The 18,269-nt window shown below is 45.4% G+C and overlaps 2 long non-coding RNA genes across 2 annotated transcripts in view; both read right to left on the bottom strand.

Annotated features, from left to right (window-relative positions):
* LOC139039930 (uncharacterized) overlaps window positions 1-933 on the bottom strand; it is a 188,544-nt gene extending 187,611 nt beyond the window's left edge. The window contains exon 1 of the long non-coding RNA XR_011493338.1: window positions 617-933. This is a non-coding gene — a long non-coding RNA (uncharacterized lncRNA). The remainder of the gene's footprint in view (window positions 1-616) is intronic.
* Window positions 934-3,664: 2,731 nt separating this feature from the next.
* Window positions 3,665-18,269, bottom strand: part of LOC139039929 (uncharacterized) — a 73,919-nt gene continuing 59,314 nt past the window's right edge. Inside the window, exon 6 of the long non-coding RNA XR_011493337.1 lies at window positions 3,665-6,334. This is a non-coding gene — a long non-coding RNA (uncharacterized lncRNA). The remainder of the gene's footprint in view (window positions 6,335-18,269) is intronic.

The following is an 18,269-nucleotide window of genomic DNA, read 5'->3' as shown; positions in this document are numbered from 1 at the left end:
ACCACCTATTCTTTCCCTTTTTCTCTCCATCCCATCTCTTCCCCAGCCTTTTAAAACAGATCTTTAGGTGGAGGGATTATTGGTGAATAAGAGATTATTAGAGCTCTAGAGGACGCTTAGTCGGTCTCTGGTCCACCTTACTGACTTATTCATAGTTATTCTCAATGATAATAATAATAATAATGATCTACTTACAGCTACTTTCAAAATGCTCTTGAACCTTATCCCTCCTCTCCTGCGATTCTGTAGTTCAAATCCACGTGTCACATACTCGTATGTGATGCTTTTCTTCCATCCTGTCATATTAAGCCCCTTGTCCTGACCTGCCAGAGCTTATCTGTGTTCTTAAGTTGTTAGTCAAGACACTCACTGTGCCTCCTTCTCTGTCGCCCACAGGAACTTGAAAAGCAGGGGATCACTATCTCCAGGCCATTGACTAAACTGTTGAATGATGCAGAGCAGAGATTATGCTCTTAATGTCTGCTCGTAAGGCTCATGCTGATTTGCCAGTGAGCACTTTTAGGATAAACGGTTATTCAAGTAACTTTTAATCCATATACCTGTTTTACCACCTAACACCCATGACCCCAAATTGTCTGAAAAAGAACCAACTTACCCATCAACATCCTGTTGCAGGCCATGCTGAAATCCAGACGCTCTACTTATGAGGATATTATAAGATAACTAACCTAATCACCATATTCCAAAAAAAGTCCTTAGCTTTAATGGTCAGCATATCAGTCAGGATGGAGCAGACTCGGTTGCAGTAACAGATAATTCAGGAAATCTCCTTGGCTTATCCTAATACTTTATTCTTCATGCACATGAATTCCAGCATGGTTCAAACTGTTCTCTATCTTATTATTTTGCCATCCAGAACAGTGGCCTCTGAGTAAAAGAGAGGGCCACCGGAACCCCGCCAGCTCCTGCCCCTGCTCACCATCCACTCACAGGAAATAGTCACGTGGCTCCAACCTGACTCCAAGGGCACCTTTGAAATGTCAAGGAGAAAATGACTATCTGGTGGCACGAACCATCTCTGCCATAGCTGGGTATGTTTCTGTGTGTGATCCCATGATCAAATTTTCCCTCTTCTGGGCTTGGAAACCTTGATCATCACTTTAACGATTCAACATTTCTAGAATCCTCCACACTGAAGTTTGGACAGACTCCATTAGCATCCACTGGAGTCATAACTGCCAGTACAATAACCTAAATATTCCGATGCTTAAGAAGTCCCTTTGATGTCATTGGGAAAAAAAAACCATCTAACCCTCTGGCCACTGCGGGATAAGAACTCTCAGTTCCAAACGTCATGCTTGACTAAGTCTGATTAATGAATTTCTGAAGTTATTTTTGTTGATCCACCCCCCTTGACGCCATAATTTGCCTGTGGCAACATGTGTGTAGATTAATGAGGCTTTCGGCAGCTAGTGGAAAAGTCTTCATTAGCTTAATTATCCACAGCTTCGGACTGAGGGCAACTCTGGGCTGTCAGGACACAGCAAAGCATCCGTGCGAGAGGACAGCACGTGCTCAGTGCTGCTCATCAGGGCAGTCTTCCCTGGAGAGCAAGGTGAGGAATGGGGGGAAATAAGTAGATGCACAGAAGACAAAATGACAAGATTTGGTGTGATTGCCCAACGGCCCACTGCTTGTGCATGCATTTAGTAAGCACTAGAATGGGTGAATATGTGTAAGCAGGCGCCTCCTTCTAGCCTGGCTGGTCCTCATGCCTAGGACAAGCCCCCACCTTGGGGACCATTCTCTCCTAAATCAGTGGGAATGGAATGTAGGGATCCTTGTCAAGAAGTTCAAATGGCAAAGCACCAAGTTTGTCCTACTCCTGGACCCATCTGATTTTCTGTCTCAGTTGTGGTCAGCTCCCACCTCGGACCTAGGACTTAATGACTCAGAGCCTGCCCTGTGTTCCTGGGCACCGTGCTTTGCCCCCAACGTCTCCCACTCTGCCCCCCCAAAGACCTAGTCCTACTTCTGAGCCCCAGGCCCGAGGGGGAGGTTTCTCCTGCTTCTTCACGCTGCCCCTCTCCTGCTGAGGTCTCAGCCTCTGAGCTCTCCCAGTCTCCCCATTGCTATGCTCTGCCAACTAAGACCCACCTTCTGCTTACCATCCCAGACGTGGAGCCTTCACCTTGGGCTTCACCGCCCAGGGGCTCACAGCACTCCCTGCTAGAGCCTTGCAGGTCAGAGATGGTCCTGGGGGGTTCATGGCTCTTAGAAGATAAGACTCATGCATGGAGAATGATCATGAAAGGAAAGAGAGCCTGAACACCTTGTGAATCAGCCTTTCTCAAACTTACTTGTTCTCTTATAAGAATCACCTGCCACAGGTGCAACTTTCAAGGCCCCACCTGTGAAGTTTCTAACAGAAAATCTTAGGTGAGACTCAAACATTTTGAACAAGCACCCAGGAGATCCTTATTATGAGGCAAGTTTGAAAAAATGAGGAAACAGTTATATGACAGTTGTACGTAATGACTATGATTAAACCTCCATCAGCCAGTCGAGGTACTAAGAAATTTACATATATTGGCTCATTTAATTATCTCAACGAACTTTTCCAGACAGATGCTAAATTCCCATTCTACTAATGAGAAAAACCCAGATCCAGATACATGGACTAATTCCTCAAAATCATACGTTTATTGGGGCTGGCCCCGTGGCCGAGTGGTTAAGTTCGCGCGCTCTGCTGCAGGCGGCCCAGTGTTTCGTTAGTTCGAATCCTGGGCGCGGACATGGCACTGCTCATCAGACCACGCTGAGGCAGCGTCCCACATGCCACAACTAGAAGAACCCACAACGAAGAATACACAACTATGTACCGGGGGCTTTGGGGAGAAAAAGGAAAAAATAAAATCTTTAAAAAAAAAAAAAAAAAAAAATCATACGTTTATTAAGTGGCAGAGCTAGGATTCAAAATTTTATCTTCTTGGCTCCTGACCCACATCATCTAAAATAATGTGTAGTACTAAAGGCTAAATGCTGGTGGAGACCAGCGGTCTCTGAGCTTTTTTTGATCTAACACCCTATCAATAACAAAATTTCGAGCATGCACCTCTGACGTACACAGATACATTTTTAATTTGTAAATGCATACTATTATTCTAATATATTATTGATATAAACTATACGTACAATGGCAATTTAAAAGGTCAAAATCAAAATGAACTAAATTTCTAATAGTTTTTATTTTATTTGGCAATATCAAAGAACTTTTTTTGCTTTCCTGAAAAATGATTGATAATAATAAAAATTACTTTAGTGAGAGCAATGTGATTTTGAATATGTTTTCCTAATTTATTTCAACTTTGGTTTAATCTTTATGATGTAGTGATCGATGGTTTGGTCCTAAATTCAGTTTTTTCTGATACTTGCTTTTAGAGGCTGTCATTTCTGGAAAAGATGCCTCACAAAAATATGAAGATTCAAATGAAAAAGAATGCAGCATTCTTGCCTTATTCAGTCATAATACTCACTTTTCAATTTCACCTACCAATTATGCAAAGATTTTTGGTAAAATTTAGCTAGTACGTTTCCAACTTCCCTGACGACAATCCATTTTTCTCAGTTTATTAGAATTAAAAAAAAAAACCTTGTTAAATATCCAATAACATTTCATTTGGAAATTTAAAACAGGCTAGAATATTCTGTTTCCATCTTTCCAGGAATAAAGATGTATTTTTAACAATGTTAACTGGAAATGTTTTAAATCATCAGTGCTCAAACACTGTCTTCACAGAAAAAGTATCTTTTTTTAATTCAAGAATAATATACATACAGGAAAATGTACATATCGTAAGCATGCAGATCAACGCCCTCTTACAAAGTGAGCACACCTGGTTTAGAGACACAGCTCAAGAAACAGATTATTTGCAGACCCATTGTCAAAAGCCCCTTTGTACCTTTTCCAGTTATTTTCCCCCCAAGGGTAACCACTATCGTAGTTTTCAGATTAGTTTTGCCTTTTTTTTTAACCTCATGTAAGTGGAATCATACAGGAGGCACCCTTTTTGATGTCTGGCTCCTTTTGCCCAAAATGTCATTTGTGAGTTTCATCCATGTCACTGAGGTTGTCACAGATCATTTGTTCTCACTGCATGTAGTACTGTCTTGTGGGAATACACACCAGTAAGTTTATTCATTTCACTTTGAGTGGGCATTTGGGTAAATTCCAGGGTTCGTGTATTAGGAATAATGCTGCTATGCCCGTTTCACTGCCTGACTTTTGGTGAACACATTTCTATTTCCATTGGGTGCACTCCTAAGGTAGAATTGCTGGGTCCTTGGGTTTCCTTCTGTTCTGCTTTTGCAGATACTGCCAGACAGTTGCCTGAACCAGTTCCACGAATTTACAGTCCCACCACTGTGGGAGTTCTGGCTGCTCCACATTCTCATCCACTCTTGGGATTGTCTGTCTTTTTCATTGTGGCCATTTTGGTGCATGTATGAAGGTCTCTCTCTGTGGTTTACACGTTTCTTTTGAAAGGCAGTTACCATCTCATTTATTATTAAATCGTGACACTTACCCTGAAGGGAAAACTTAGACTCCTGACAGTCATTTGTCATCCTTGAAAAGATCAAATCATTTAGAACCTTGATTTTATGTTCTCTCATTGCTTCAAATACTTTGCAAAAGAGAATGAAGGAGTCTCTGCTTGAACGAAATATTTTCAGGTGCACTGCCTATCTAATGACGAAGTATTGCACAGATTCTTCTATATTGTAAAGTTCCTGTCTCTGTATAATGATCCCCATCAGTGACATCCTATCGTGCCCTGTGCTTTTGTGGCTTTGTTCCTGACTTCAATAGCTTGCTATAGAAAACGCAGCAAGAGGCCAGCTCCGTGGCTGAGTGGTTAAGTTCGCGCGCTCCTCTGCGGCGGCCCAGGGTTCGGATCCTGGGCGCGGACATAGCACCGCTCATCAGGCCACGTTGAGGCGGCATCCCACATCCCACAACTAGAAGGACATGCAACTAAGATATACAACTGTGTATGGGAGGGTTGGGGGAGATAAAGCAGAAAAAAAAAAAGACTGGCAACAGTTGTTAGCCCAGGTACCAATCTTTAAAAAAAAAAAAAAAGGAAGACTGGCAACAGTTGTTAGCCCAGGTGCCAATCTTTAAAAAGAAAATGCAGCAAATAAATTTCACATAAGGTACTAGCTTGTGAAATTTACCTATTTTTTCATTCCTGTCAACATAAAACCAAAACATTGCTTTTGTTAAGAAACTCATTTACCATTGAGAAAGTGTTTTTTTCTGAACTCATAAGAAAGGGTCCTCCAACAGATTTTATTATTGCCATGAAGAATCTGGAAATAGCATAAGCCAAAATATGTTGAAACATCTGTACTACTTTCCAACAGTTGTAGGGTAAACTTCTCACAATGAATTATTTGTTTTAACATTTCTTCAATTCTTTAACAACAAGTTCTATGCATCTTCCAAAAATGCTTAATGACCAAGGAGTCTATTTTAATGTGTCACTATATAGTTTTCAGATATTTCTTCAGCTATTTTCACTATAGCATGTAGAGCAAGTGTTTGACCAATGGGCTATGGACTTTCACTTTCAAAATTAAGTAGTAAATTCAAAATTATCAAAAATTTAATCAAATTTTGTAAAGGGCTGGATTGAGTATATTATGACTTTAAGTAGCTGAAAGAAGTTTCTAAACATTTTGTTCATTGCAATGGCTGCACACTCTCATTAGCTACGTCAAGATCCAATATTCACTCAAGGAGAGAGTCATCATTAATGATAGTGGATGAAAGACCATGCTTCAAATAGTCGTCTTAATTTTTCCAGTCTTTTGGCCAATGTTGTGATTAATGTAATTAGCCCGCCATTCTTTTTATCCTGTAATTAGCTGAAAAGAGGCAGCACTAGGAGTTGCAGAAATAGCACATCAGCATTCTGCTGGTCCCCTGGGCTTGTGTCATTAATATTATCTCCAGTTTGCAGTTTCTTCTCAGTAATCATTTAAATCACTTGTCTATTTTGTGAGGATTAGTTAAATTAAAACGAGATATCATAGGCTGCAGATCCACTTAACAGGGCACATAAACACAAATAGGCTAAACGCTTGTAGGAGGCATACAAATTTCCATTTCTGGAAGATTCTCCTTGCACTGAAGGGTTCTTTTGAATAAGGAATTCTCCCCTGTGCTTCGCCATGGGAGTGTCCAACGTCAGAGCTCTAAGAGCTTCTAGAAAGCATCTTGTCAGCCTCCACATTTGACAGGTAAGGAGTTGGAGGCACCCAAAGGAAGAGTGGAGACCATGTAGACTGCTGGTTTAGTGTGCAGGCCCTGGGGACAGAGAACACAGGGTCAAATCCCAGCCTCTGCCACTTCTTCTCTGTGTTTGCCTCTCTAAGCCTGTTTCCTCAGCTGTCTACCTAAACAGGGCAAATGTTACCGTATATAAATTATATCTCCATAAACCCCTCTTTTAAAGGAAGGAAGGAAGGAAGGCAAGCCTCAATGCTGAGGCCTGAAATTAAGTAGAGATTCTCAAACAAGCCTAGAGTCTCCCCCAGAGCAGCATCTCTGTCTTAAACTCTGTATCCCTGGCGTGCTTAGCACAGGGCCAGGCACATCGTAGATGCTTGAACACAATTGCTGATTGTAGTGGGTTGAATGGTGGCCCCCAAAAGATACGTCCACATCTGAATCCTTGGAAGCTTGTGAATATGACCTTATTTGGAAAAAGGGTCTTTGCAGATGTAAGTTAAGGATCTTGCGTTAAGAGCATCCTGGATTTTCTAGGTGGACCCTAAATCCAATGACACTGTCCTTGTAAGACACAAATGAGAAGACACAGAACGCAGAGGAGAAGGCCAGGTGAAGAGGGAGGCAGAGATCAGCATGACGCTGTTCACAAACCAAGGAATGCCGAGGATTGCAGAAGCCACCAGAAGCTCAGGAAGAGGCAAGGAAGGGTTCTCCCCTAGAGCCTTTGGAGTAAGTACTGTTTGTTTTCACCTAATCCAGTGATGTCCAAACTCAAGCTCTGCAGAGCCCCCCATGGCCCCCACGATACAAGAAGTATGGTACCTACTTTGTACAAGTTACTTCTAAGACTTCTTGCAATGAAACTATTCTGCAGCTTAAAAAAACTAAATGAAAAATCGAATCAACCAACCCTAAATCTTATCCAGCTCTAAATGTTAACACTGCAGATCAGAGAAGTTACGTAACTCGTCCGAGTTCTCTTGTAAGCAAGAGGCAGAGCCACAATCAGCACCACCATCTTCTTCCTCCCTATGCAGAGCTCCGCCCAGACACCAAGGGGCCCCCAGTGAATCAGTGTCCTTGGAAAAGAAAGAGGAAAACATCAGCAGCACTCCCCTTACAGGGAAAGACGGGACAAAGACGCCCTTGAATAAGAGCACTGCCATTCAACTAGAGGCTGTAAACACTGCGATAAGTACAGATAAAGAAGGAAAACGGAAAAGGAGAAAGAAGGAGACTTCAAGGAGCCAGGGGTTCTCCTCATCACCTACAGATTTGAGGAAAGCGTCCATGGTCTACACCTGCAAGGACAGAACGTTCTTCCTCCGTGAACTGAGCATTTGGCTAAGCCTGCTGTCACTGGGAGTCAGACAAAAGCAAATTCCAACTGTAGCCCCGTCGTTTACTTCTGTGCGAGCTTGAGCAAACTTAACTTCTCTGAGGCTCCGCGTCTTCTGAGTAAATGGGAACAATAGCTACCTCGCAGGGTGGCTGTGAGACTTAGATGACATAACCTAGGGAGTCTGACCCAGATTCTGAAGCCAAGCCAGTCAACTCTCATCTCTATGAGACTAGCTGTGGACCTTGGGCAATTACCTCTCTCTGCCTCGGTTTCCTCATCTGTAAAATGGGGATAAAGCTGCCTGCCACAGAGGGTCATCAAGATGGTTAGAATGAGCCAATAATTCTAAAGTACTTAAACAGTGCCTGTCAGAGTAGAACCATATGAGCATTTGATAAATTAAAAATTGACATGAAAATGGACCTTTGGAAGGAGAAGATTTTTCTCACCTCCTCTCAGGAAGGGGCTCCTAACACGCAGAACTTTGTAAACAGACAGAATTTGATTGCGTAAAATGCATCAGTCAGTTCTAGCAGGAGAAAAGTTTGGTTTTCTGACAGATGCTCTTGTCTGAAGATTCTGAAAGTCCGCAGCCTCCTCCGGCCTGACTCAGCGGGCACAGGAAGACAGTTTGATGAGAAAACTGACGCCCTGAGGGCTTGGCGATGCGCTGATGTCAGAGTGTGTTCTTTCTGGCGGTGAATTGTTACCCGCCCGTCTTCCCCACATCCTGGCCTAAGTGAGGGGCGTGCATATGTCCAGCCCCTGGCTCAGAACAGGGGTTGAGGAATTCGCCGCCGCTTCCGAGCGCTCCCCTCTAAAGTGATTGGGGGTACTCCAAGCCTGGGACCGGGCATTCCTAGGCTGTGGCCACAGGTCTCGATGACTCATGTCTAATTTCTGTAACACTAGTCTGCAGGCCTCTAGCTCATGTCAGCTGATCACTGAGTTCTCTCATTCCTTCTGACAAAAATAATAGTAATAATAAGCACCAAATACGTGTCCAGTTCTCTGCTGCTAGGCACCAGGAACACAGAGATGAGCTCATGGGGAACTGAGGTTAATAAATAGAACATTGCGAGTCCTATTAGGTGGGAGGCCAAAGGAGACAATTCAGCTAACTGGGGAGGGTGAGTACAGAACAATTACGGAGCCCTTCCTATGTGCTAAGCATGACTCCAGGCACTTCCATTTATTAACTCATTCAACCCCTACAAGCACCCTATGGGGTAGATAGTAGATCCCCCATTTAAAGTGAAGAACAGAGAGGTTATACCACTTGCCTAAAGTCACACAGCCAGTAGGGGTGGAATCCATGGGCATCCAGACAGGAGGACTCCAGAACCTGTGCTCTCTGCCTCTCCCATGGGGCTGAAGTGTCACTTGTTGATGGCCCATTGCATTTCACCTTTGGATCCTCAATTCCCTCAACACTAGAAAAGAGTGGGATCTACCTAGAATGCCAGCACTGTCTTCCTGTCAGGAGGCAGGAACTAGTCTTATGCTCTGGGGATCTGTTGCTCAAGGTTATTGCTATATGTGGGGTAAAATTTGAAAGGACATGCTTTGATGGTGTACCCATGACTCATATCCTAACAAGATCAACCCATTTCAGTGATCAAGGTATGATCAGGCCTTGTGTTGACATCACATTCTACATTCACCCCAACTCTGGAGGTGGGTGTTCATGTCCCCATTTCACAGAGAAGGAACAGAGAGGATTAGAGAGGTCTAGTGCCCTGTTTAAACCACACCACAAACTAGAGAACTCTACATCTCATGCCTTTTTCACTGTGCCACATTGGACATTGAACCACTAGAGAAAAATCCTAGAGCCAGGAAACTCAGAGCTTCTGGTGCATAAAAGGGCCAAAACAGAGAGCGAGGAGTAATAAATAACAATGACAATAGTACCAGGTAGCACTTACTAAGCTCTTAGCACGTCGCAAGCACCATGCTAAAACATGTTATCTCATTTAATCTTAACATCTCTGTGACATGAGTTCTTTTTTATCCTTGTTTTACAAATAAGGAAATTAAAGCTGAGATGATAAATGATTTGCCCAATTTGCATGTGGTGCAACAAGAATCAAATCCGTGCAAGTCTGAATCCAGAGCCCACATCCCCGTTCCTCTTGCCTTTGCAGCCAGAAATGAGTCTGCGCAAACAGCCTCAGCCTCCTCATGGTGGGGTGCCCTCGGACACCGTACTCAACTTCTCTGAGATTTGGCTTCCTCAATTGCAAATGTGGGACCAATAATACCTACTTTCTAGGTGGTATTGAGGAGCGATTGAATCAGGATCCCAGGGGCCTGGGGGCTGGGCATCATTGTTCTAAAGACTCCCCAGGTGATTCTCCTACGCAGTAACCTTGGGCTCCATCCACCAGGCCCTTGTAGGTTGCAGGGGCATCTCACACTTTAATGTGATATGGATCACCTGCAATCTCATTAAACCGCAGCTTTGATTCAGCAAGTCTGGAGTGGGACCCGAGACTCTGCTTTTCTTTTTTTTTTTTTAAGATTGGCACCTGGGCTAACAACTGTTGCCAATCTTCTTTTTTTAAAGGATTGGCACCTGGGCTAACAACTGTTGCCAATTTTTTTTCTGCTTTATCTCCCCAAACCCCCCCCGTACACAGTTGTATATCTTAGTTGCAGGTGCTTCTAGTTGTGGGATGTGGGATGCCACCTCAACGTGGCCTGACCAGCAGTGCCATGTCCGCGCCCAGGATCCAAACCCTGGGCTGCTGCAGCGGAGCGCGCGAACTTAACCACTTGGCCACAGAGCTGGCCTCGAGACTCTGCTTTTCTAACAAGGCCTCCTCCCCAACCCCTCCACCTGAGGCTGGTGGACCACACTTTGACTACCAAGGCTGTCGGTCATGGTGAGGATGTGGATTTATTTTAAGGGCCAAGGGAAGCCCCTGGAGTTTGAAACAGGGCAGTGTTGTGACCTGTCCTGCCATGTGGAAGGGTCATCCCTGCTGCTGTGTAAAGGACAAAGCCTTTGGTGGCAGGGAGGTGGTGGGCTACAGTGGAAGGGGAGGCCCAGTGTCTGCTGTGGCCCAGAGACGACATAAAAGGATTCCTCAGCTTTCTCCAAGCAGGAATGTATGCAGGGAAGCAAGCACAGCACCTGTGCCCAGCATAGGAGGCCAACAGTGCACAGGGGTCATTGTTATCATCAAATCTGGGAGTGGGCACAGTGGGGATGCTTGAGGGCTGAGGAAACAGTCCTCTTCCTGCTTGTCACCTTGTCTGCCTCCCATGGGGGATGCGCCTTTGTGTGCTGGATAGAGAGCTTTCTCTCCTCGGCCACTGAAGGGCCCAGTTCCACGCGGTGGAGAATGGCACACCCTCTGGGAAGACCCAGCAGCCAGATTGAAGAGCGGGAGCAGAGAGTTTCCCAGAATTCCACGAGGCTGCCTAGACCTGACCCAGAGCCTGGCACCATGTGACCGGCAGCCCTTCCAAAAGTCCCAAATGTTCCCTCGGCCTGTCACACCCCTTCTTTTGGGTGCTCAGAGTTCAAAGGGAAAGAATTTTTCTTCCAAAGGAGTGGCTGTGAGGGTTTGATAACAGACTCGTCTCTTCAGGCTCCCAGATTCCCCCCAGGCCGGGTGAGTCATGCTGCTAGAAAATGACAAACACGGGTAAATACGATAATAGGAATGACACAGGTGACTCAGCCGACATCGACACCCAGGCTGGGCTCCAAGGCCCCCAGCAGGAAGGAGGCTGCATTTAGAAGAGGAGGATGATTGTGAATAAGGGATCCACAAGAGATTTTTTTTCTCTCATCCTGGTTACAGACAGCATTTCACAAGGTGTTTTTTTCCACCGGGAGCTGCCTGAGTCTGGCGGGCCCAGCATTACTCATAGTGGAGGGAGGTTGCAACCTGACTTCAAGGCCCAGGGATGGAGGGATGTGTGCAAACCTTCCTTCAAAAGTTGCAGGAAACAGCAGCACCCTCCCCAAGCCACAGCGGCCGGTTCTGCCCCAGAGGACTGATCTCGGCCTCATTTTCTCCCCAGAATCCTCCATCAAAACGAATTTGGACACAACTAGAAGGACCCACAACTAAAATATACAACTATGTACTGGGGGGATTTGGGGAGAAAAACCAGGGGAAAAAAGAAAAGAAGATTGGCAACAGTTGTTAGCTCAGGTGCCAATCTTTAAAAAAATTAAAAAATGAATTTGGACTCGAGTGTAATGTGTAAAATAATTGGATTCTGGGATTTATTTTTAAAATTCTACTTGCCACTCTAAACTTGTCAGGAGGTGATAGATAAAATGAGATTGGCAAAATATTGATAATTATTAAGCTGAATGGAGGAAGCAAGGGTCCCTTAAACCATTCTTTCTACTTTTGTGGACAATTTTTAAATTGCCATAATAAAAAACCTTTATTGTCATTTTAAAGAGCTTTGATCCAGTCACCTCTCACTAGCCTTTAACCTCATAGAGTATCCATATCTTGCTGGAAGGATTGAACCCCTCACTTCCCCTCATGGGCCTCAGTTTCCCCAGAAGCCTAGCCATCTCCTGATAAAGGAGGGCATTGGCTCCAGAGCTCTCTGAGCCGTTTTCCAGCTCTGCTTCCCCAGGAGCTGATGATCGCCACAGATTCCAACCCTCACCACCCCCAAGTACCTCAGGCCTGTGTTTTTGTAGCAAGCTTGTGTAACTTGCATAGTGTAGTGGTTAGAGCAAGGATCGCAGAACCCCAATGCCTGGACTGAATCCCATGTCCTTGGACCACTCATTTAACGTTGGTAGATGTCAATTTCTTGATCCGAAGAATGAATAATAATATTCACCTCGTGGAGTTATTACAAGGATTCAATGACCTCATATTTATAAAATATTTAAAACAGTGCTTGGCATATGGTGCTGTAGCAGTAACATTAAAGAAAGAAAAGGGAAAGACCTCAGAAACCAGCTGATTCTCTATGTCAAGCCTGGCAGACTTGTTCTCCAAAGTGCCAGAGAGGACATGTTTTTGGCTTCACTGGTCATAGAGCTCTCTCACATCCAGGCTAAGGCCACATGAAGCTGCTAGGCCTCCGCTTTCTCTCTCTTCCTCTGCTGCAGCTGCCCCAAAGGCTGCATGTCGCACATGGTGTTACTAAAAATTAAGGAGGCTCACAAGTTTCATTGCACTTGAGCAGAGTGAGAGAGAAACCACTACTGTATTAAACCACTGTGAGCCTTGTGGCTCGATTTGCTGCTACAGCACAGCCCGGCCTAGGCTGATACACAGTGAGCCGCCCTTGAGGCCATAAAGAATGTATCTTTTGCTCTTTCCCGGGTCCACTTCAAGTTATGCAAACTTTTTTAGTTTAATTTCTTTTCATTTTCGTATACCGTTTCAAATCCCTCTACCATGCCAGCTGCCATCTTCTAAACCTTCCACTCTGTGCATGCTCTTCTCTAAGCCAAGGCCCAGAATTGACCATGATCCCCAGATGGGCCTGACTTTCAACAGAATGGGCCCACTTACACCAATACACCTTGGAGTCACATCAGGTGTGTGTTGGGGAGGAAGGTCACATCACACTGCTGAGACATATGGAGTTTCCCATGAACCAAAACCCTAAGTGGATATCACCATGCCTCTGTGAAGCCCATCTTCTCATACAGTTCTTGTAGAATTGGCTTTTAATGGAGACCAAAAGGCCCTGCTACATTGCTCATAGGTAGGCATGCCAGCCTCTCAAGAGCTATCACCCAGCTGAAGAGGACGGGACAAACTGGGAGGAAGAGTGAGAAAGTGCTGCAAAGAGTCCACAGTTCTGTGTTTCTTGCATATGACGGTCCCAAGTTCTTGGAGAGATTCCAAGAAATGAGAGTTCAGTGGGAGCTATAGTCACGGGGACTGTTTTTCCAAGGTGAAAATCAGAACACAGGTCAGATTAAAATGTTGTGCCACTTCCGTGAGGAACAGGCTAGGAGATTGATTTGGATGCTGACACCGGGGAATTTGGAAAATATTGGGTGGTCCTTTGGGTCAAGAGGAAAGGATCCTTGGGGTTTCCAGGACAATCTGGAGGGTATGATTATAACAGATCCTGTCGTCCAGAAGCTTGGAGAAGGAGGGGCTCTAAACGGCTACCCTAGGGGCTGAAAGAGGGCAGAAGGATTGACTGGGGCCATCCACAGGTAGGGAGCAAAGAGATTGGCCTTTGGGGCCAAGCAAGCCTGCGTTCAAATCCTGGTTCTATCTTTTACCTTCCATGTGAACCTGCACACGTCACTAAACTTCTCTGAGCTACAGCTTCTTCATCTGGATTCCATTGGAATAGCGGCACCTACCTTGAAGGATTGGTGTGAGGATTAAACGGTGAAGGTCTGTAAACTCCAGGCTCTCAGGCAGTGCTGGAGCTGGGAGTGCTATTTCTCCTTCTTTCTTCTCCCTCCAGATACCTAGTACTTCTTCCACTGGTTACCAAGTACTTCTTCCTCAGGGTACTAGGTACTTCTCCCACTAGGTGCTTACTCCTACTAAACAATAGATAGAAGGACCTGTCTGTAGAAATGAAAACATTCACTTTATCTAAATGTTTTGTACTAATCTTTAGAACTGGGGACTCCCTTGGTGCAGCGATTCATATTGTGCATTAGAATATGGATATGCGATCCATATCCATATTCTGGATATAGGAAGATTTTTCAAAAGATCCCAATACGTGAGCCCATCTCCAGGGATTCTGCATCAACTGGGCTGGGTGACTATTATGTGCAGCTGGGCTCGAGAACCACAGCCGGGGAACCTCCTACCTCCCACCTAACGGAGCCTGCCCACACAGCACTCATAGACAAAGGGGCTGGAGATTGATCAGCCTCCCCATCCTACACACAGCCAGACCTGGAAGTCCCAGCCTTGAAGGCCAAGTGTCTTGGCCGCCTGCCATGTAACTTTCCATCCTTCCCTTGAGAAAAATATGGATTGGACAAACTCCATCTAGGAGAACATGGGACCTCAAGCCTGGGGCTTCTCCTTTCCCAGGAGGTAATTTATGGATGTTATAAAAAAGAGAAGAAACTGAAAGATGAGAGGTTCTTCAGACTCTTTATATCTTGTTATAAATCCTGAGACTTTTTCCAGGCTTCATACTTCATAATAAATCTATTAGAGATTAGAGGAAACCGAGCTCCCGGGGCCCGAAATGAGATAGAAGAAAGACCAGTCGAATGTCATTGCTGTCAATGATCTCAAATGTAAAACAGGGGGGCGGGTCACCTTGTCCCCAGGCAAGCAGTGACCAGGTGATGTCCCAGGAACCTGACCATGAACGAGCCTCCTGTCTCCCCTCTATCTCCCCCTCCGAAGCACAGGGGTGTGGTGAGTGGGCTGTGGGGGAATCTTCACTGTTTAGGGATCGAAACGATCCCAAGAAAGCAATCTCTCCAGCAGAGAGCTGAGAAGCCAATGCAGGTGCCCCTGATTATAGCTCAATATTATCTTAAGTGGAAAAGGAAAGGATCTCGTTGAAAATCCATTCACTGATGTACATCTTTTGGAATTCTAAACCTTTCACATCCCACCTGATTAAACTGGGTTTTTTTGTTTTGATTTTTTTTAAAAAGATTGGCACCTGAGCTAACATCTGTTGCCCAGTTTCTTTCTTTCTTCATCTTCTTCTCCCCAAAGCCCTCCAGCACATAGTTGTATATTCTAGCTGTGGGTCCTTCTGGTTGTGCTATGTGGGACACCACCTCAGCATGGCTTAGATGAGTGGTGCCATGTCGGCACCCAGGATCCGAATCGGTGAACCCTGGGCCGCTGAAGCGGAGCACGCAAACTTAACCCCTTGGCCACGGGCTGGCCCCTAAAGTTTTTTTTTTTTAACTAATTAAGAGGCTGGCAAAAAAGGGGAGTCTTTTCTGTTCTTTGGCCAAAAATTTTCCTGAAACACCTACAGGGAGAGGAAGGTTTATAGCATGAAAAGTAAAAGTGCAAGGAACCGTGTCAGAATCCAGGCAGGTCCGGAAGGAAGAAAGAGACATGAAGGTTTAGAATATTAACCCGGCTCAGCAGACAAACATGACCCCAGGAACATCAGTCTTTCCCAATATCCTCAATTCAACAACATCTCTGCTCTTCTCGTGATGAAACATTGGTAAAGCAATGGAGAGACGTCTGTCCCTAGCACTTCCACGGAGGACAAATATTTTGCAATTTCACACGTCTGTGTGTCAACGCAGGAAGGTAGGGAGCGTCTGTGCAATATTGCAGAAATCACAGCAGCCTCATAAACTCAAGGGCAATCTCTTATCTCATTATTCCTCATGTGCTCCTTCCATCTTTGTTCGTGCAACCAACACTTATATGTCCCAGACACATCGTGGGTGTTCCAAGAACCAAAAGGAGGTAGAAAAGGAACTGACTTCCACCAGTGCTTAAAACATTTCTCAGACATTATTTACATTATGTCAACAGGAAGCAGGGCTGGCTGCTGAGAAATAAGGCTGTTCTCTCTTTCAAACAACCTCGTCAGGCTTCAAACCACCTGAGGGTCAGCCCCAGCCCTGCACAGCCCCCACTCCACTCCCAGCTTGGGCTGTGGCTTGAGCAAGTCACCTAGCCTCTCTACACCTTGATTCCTTGCCGATTAAGATGATGGAAGTTGTTTTACCTGCCTCATGGGGTTGCCATAAGAATCAAGCATGTACAAAAGCAGTATGGCGACCTATGAGGCTATGCATGCAGATGGGGTCTATCCAGCCTGGCATGGGAGGTGAGGAGGTGGGGATCTGCCCTGAACCCCACCCAATGGCAGGGATGATGATGGGGGAGGGGCTGCTGCTGATGGTGATGACAAGGATGACCACAGCCATGACCCTTGTAATCTCATAGATTCTGTACACAGGCTGAGCAGAGACCAGATGGAAAACAGAAAGACTCATTGGCAGATCCCCGTTTCTCCTCTCCCTAGGAGCACTCTTTGGGCTAGGGCATAATCCTAGACAAGGAGACTCATATTATTTAATTGGTTTTTGCAAATCATTTTCCAGCATTTTCTTTTTGTTTACCGTAAGATGAGTGCTCCATGGAAAGTGTCAAAGAAATGATCAGATTAGAATGGGTGGCAGGGACAACGGCCTCTGATAACCAAGACTCAGTGCAATGATGCTGATATCCCGCCTACACCTGGGCGCTCAGCAAGCCAGTGAAGATGAGATCTCGCACCTGTACCCGACGCTTCCTCTGGACCCATGGGAAAAGTGAGGCACTCCTCCCTCAGGAGGCTCTCCCAAGAGGTTGCAGCAATCTTTCTGAGCCAGCCACCATGGGAGGGAGGAAGGCGACTGATGTTTATTGAGTGCTAACTAGGTACTTTAGTTAAGCCTCACAATTATCCTATGCAATAAAAAATCATTATCCCATTTTATAGATGAGACAACTCGAGGTCTCAGAGATAAAGTGACTTGTCCAACATCACATTGCTAATAAGCAGTGGAACAGAGCTTGAGGGAGGCCTGGCTCAAAGCATTGAACGCTAAGTGCTGTGGGAAATGCAGAGGTAAATATTGCTGGATAAATACGCCCTTTGAGTTGCTTTCAGTCCAGTGAGGGAGATGGAACAGGCACAACTAACATAAAATACAAGATAGAATGTGGTAAGTGGTAACATACAAGTAATGGACTCTAGATTCTCAAAGGAGGGAACAACAAATTCTGACCCGGGATCAGGAAGTCTTCAAAGAACAGACGGCATTTGAAAGAGACCATGAAAGATGGTTAGACCATAGCAGGAGGAGAATGAGGAGAGGAAGGGGGAGACGGGAGGGGTGTTCAGGAAGAAAGACGAGCCCTGGCAGAGGCCTGGGAGTCTGGGAGCATCTGACAGGTTGCCAAGTCAGGAGGGCAGTGACCACATCACTGTCTTGCTTTTCTAGTTCCTTTTCTTCCAGAATAAGGTCCAGGCCTCTGAAGAAAGCTCACCAGGACCTTCAGAAACTGGGCTTCTCGCCAAGCCATGAATTGCTATAGTCATGTCAGTCTCCCCAGCTCCCCACACTGTCTTTCACATCTAAGTCATTCTCGATGGGACACGTTTTCCATGCCCAACATCTACCCCTGAACTCTTTGTGAGGCTGCATCCGATTCATCCTTGAGCACTAGACATTGTACCCTCAGCCCAAGCCGAGTTAGGCAACCCTCCAACAGGTTCTTGTAGACTCTCCATTTCCCAAGTCACGGTGCTTATTGAACTTCACGACACTCGCCAGTATATGCGTCTGTATCTGCCATGAGGCTGGGAGCTTCTTGAGGACAGGGGCCTGCCTCATTTTGTTCCCCAGAGTGCAACAGAGCACCTGGCGTACAGGAAGCGGTAAGCAAATGAAGTGGAATAGTTGACTGAATAAATGAGCCAACCATGGGAAGAGATGAGAAAGGAGGGAAGAAAGGAAATTTGGAGCCAGATTTTGAGTTGGGCTGTGAGCAGGGCTTTAAATGCCTTTTAAATTAGGTTCATTTGTTCCATTTGTATTGTGTGGATGATGGGGAAAGACTGCTGGGTTTGAGGAGAGAAGCAATCTGTCCTGGGTATCAGGTTGTAGTGTGACAAACAGAGAGAGAGAGCAGGGCTGGAGGCAAGGAGACTCGACAGGACGCTTACGTGATGGTCCAGACCAGAAACGAGGTGAACGTA

This window comes from Equus asinus, chromosome 12 (genome assembly GCF_041296235.1).
Source record: "Equus asinus isolate D_3611 breed Donkey chromosome 12, EquAss-T2T_v2, whole genome shotgun sequence".
NCBI classification, from domain to species: Eukaryota; Metazoa; Chordata; class Mammalia; order Perissodactyla; family Equidae; genus Equus; species Equus asinus.
The sequence above is the reverse complement of the archived record's forward strand: the minus strand, read 5'-3'. Positions and strand labels throughout refer to the sequence as shown.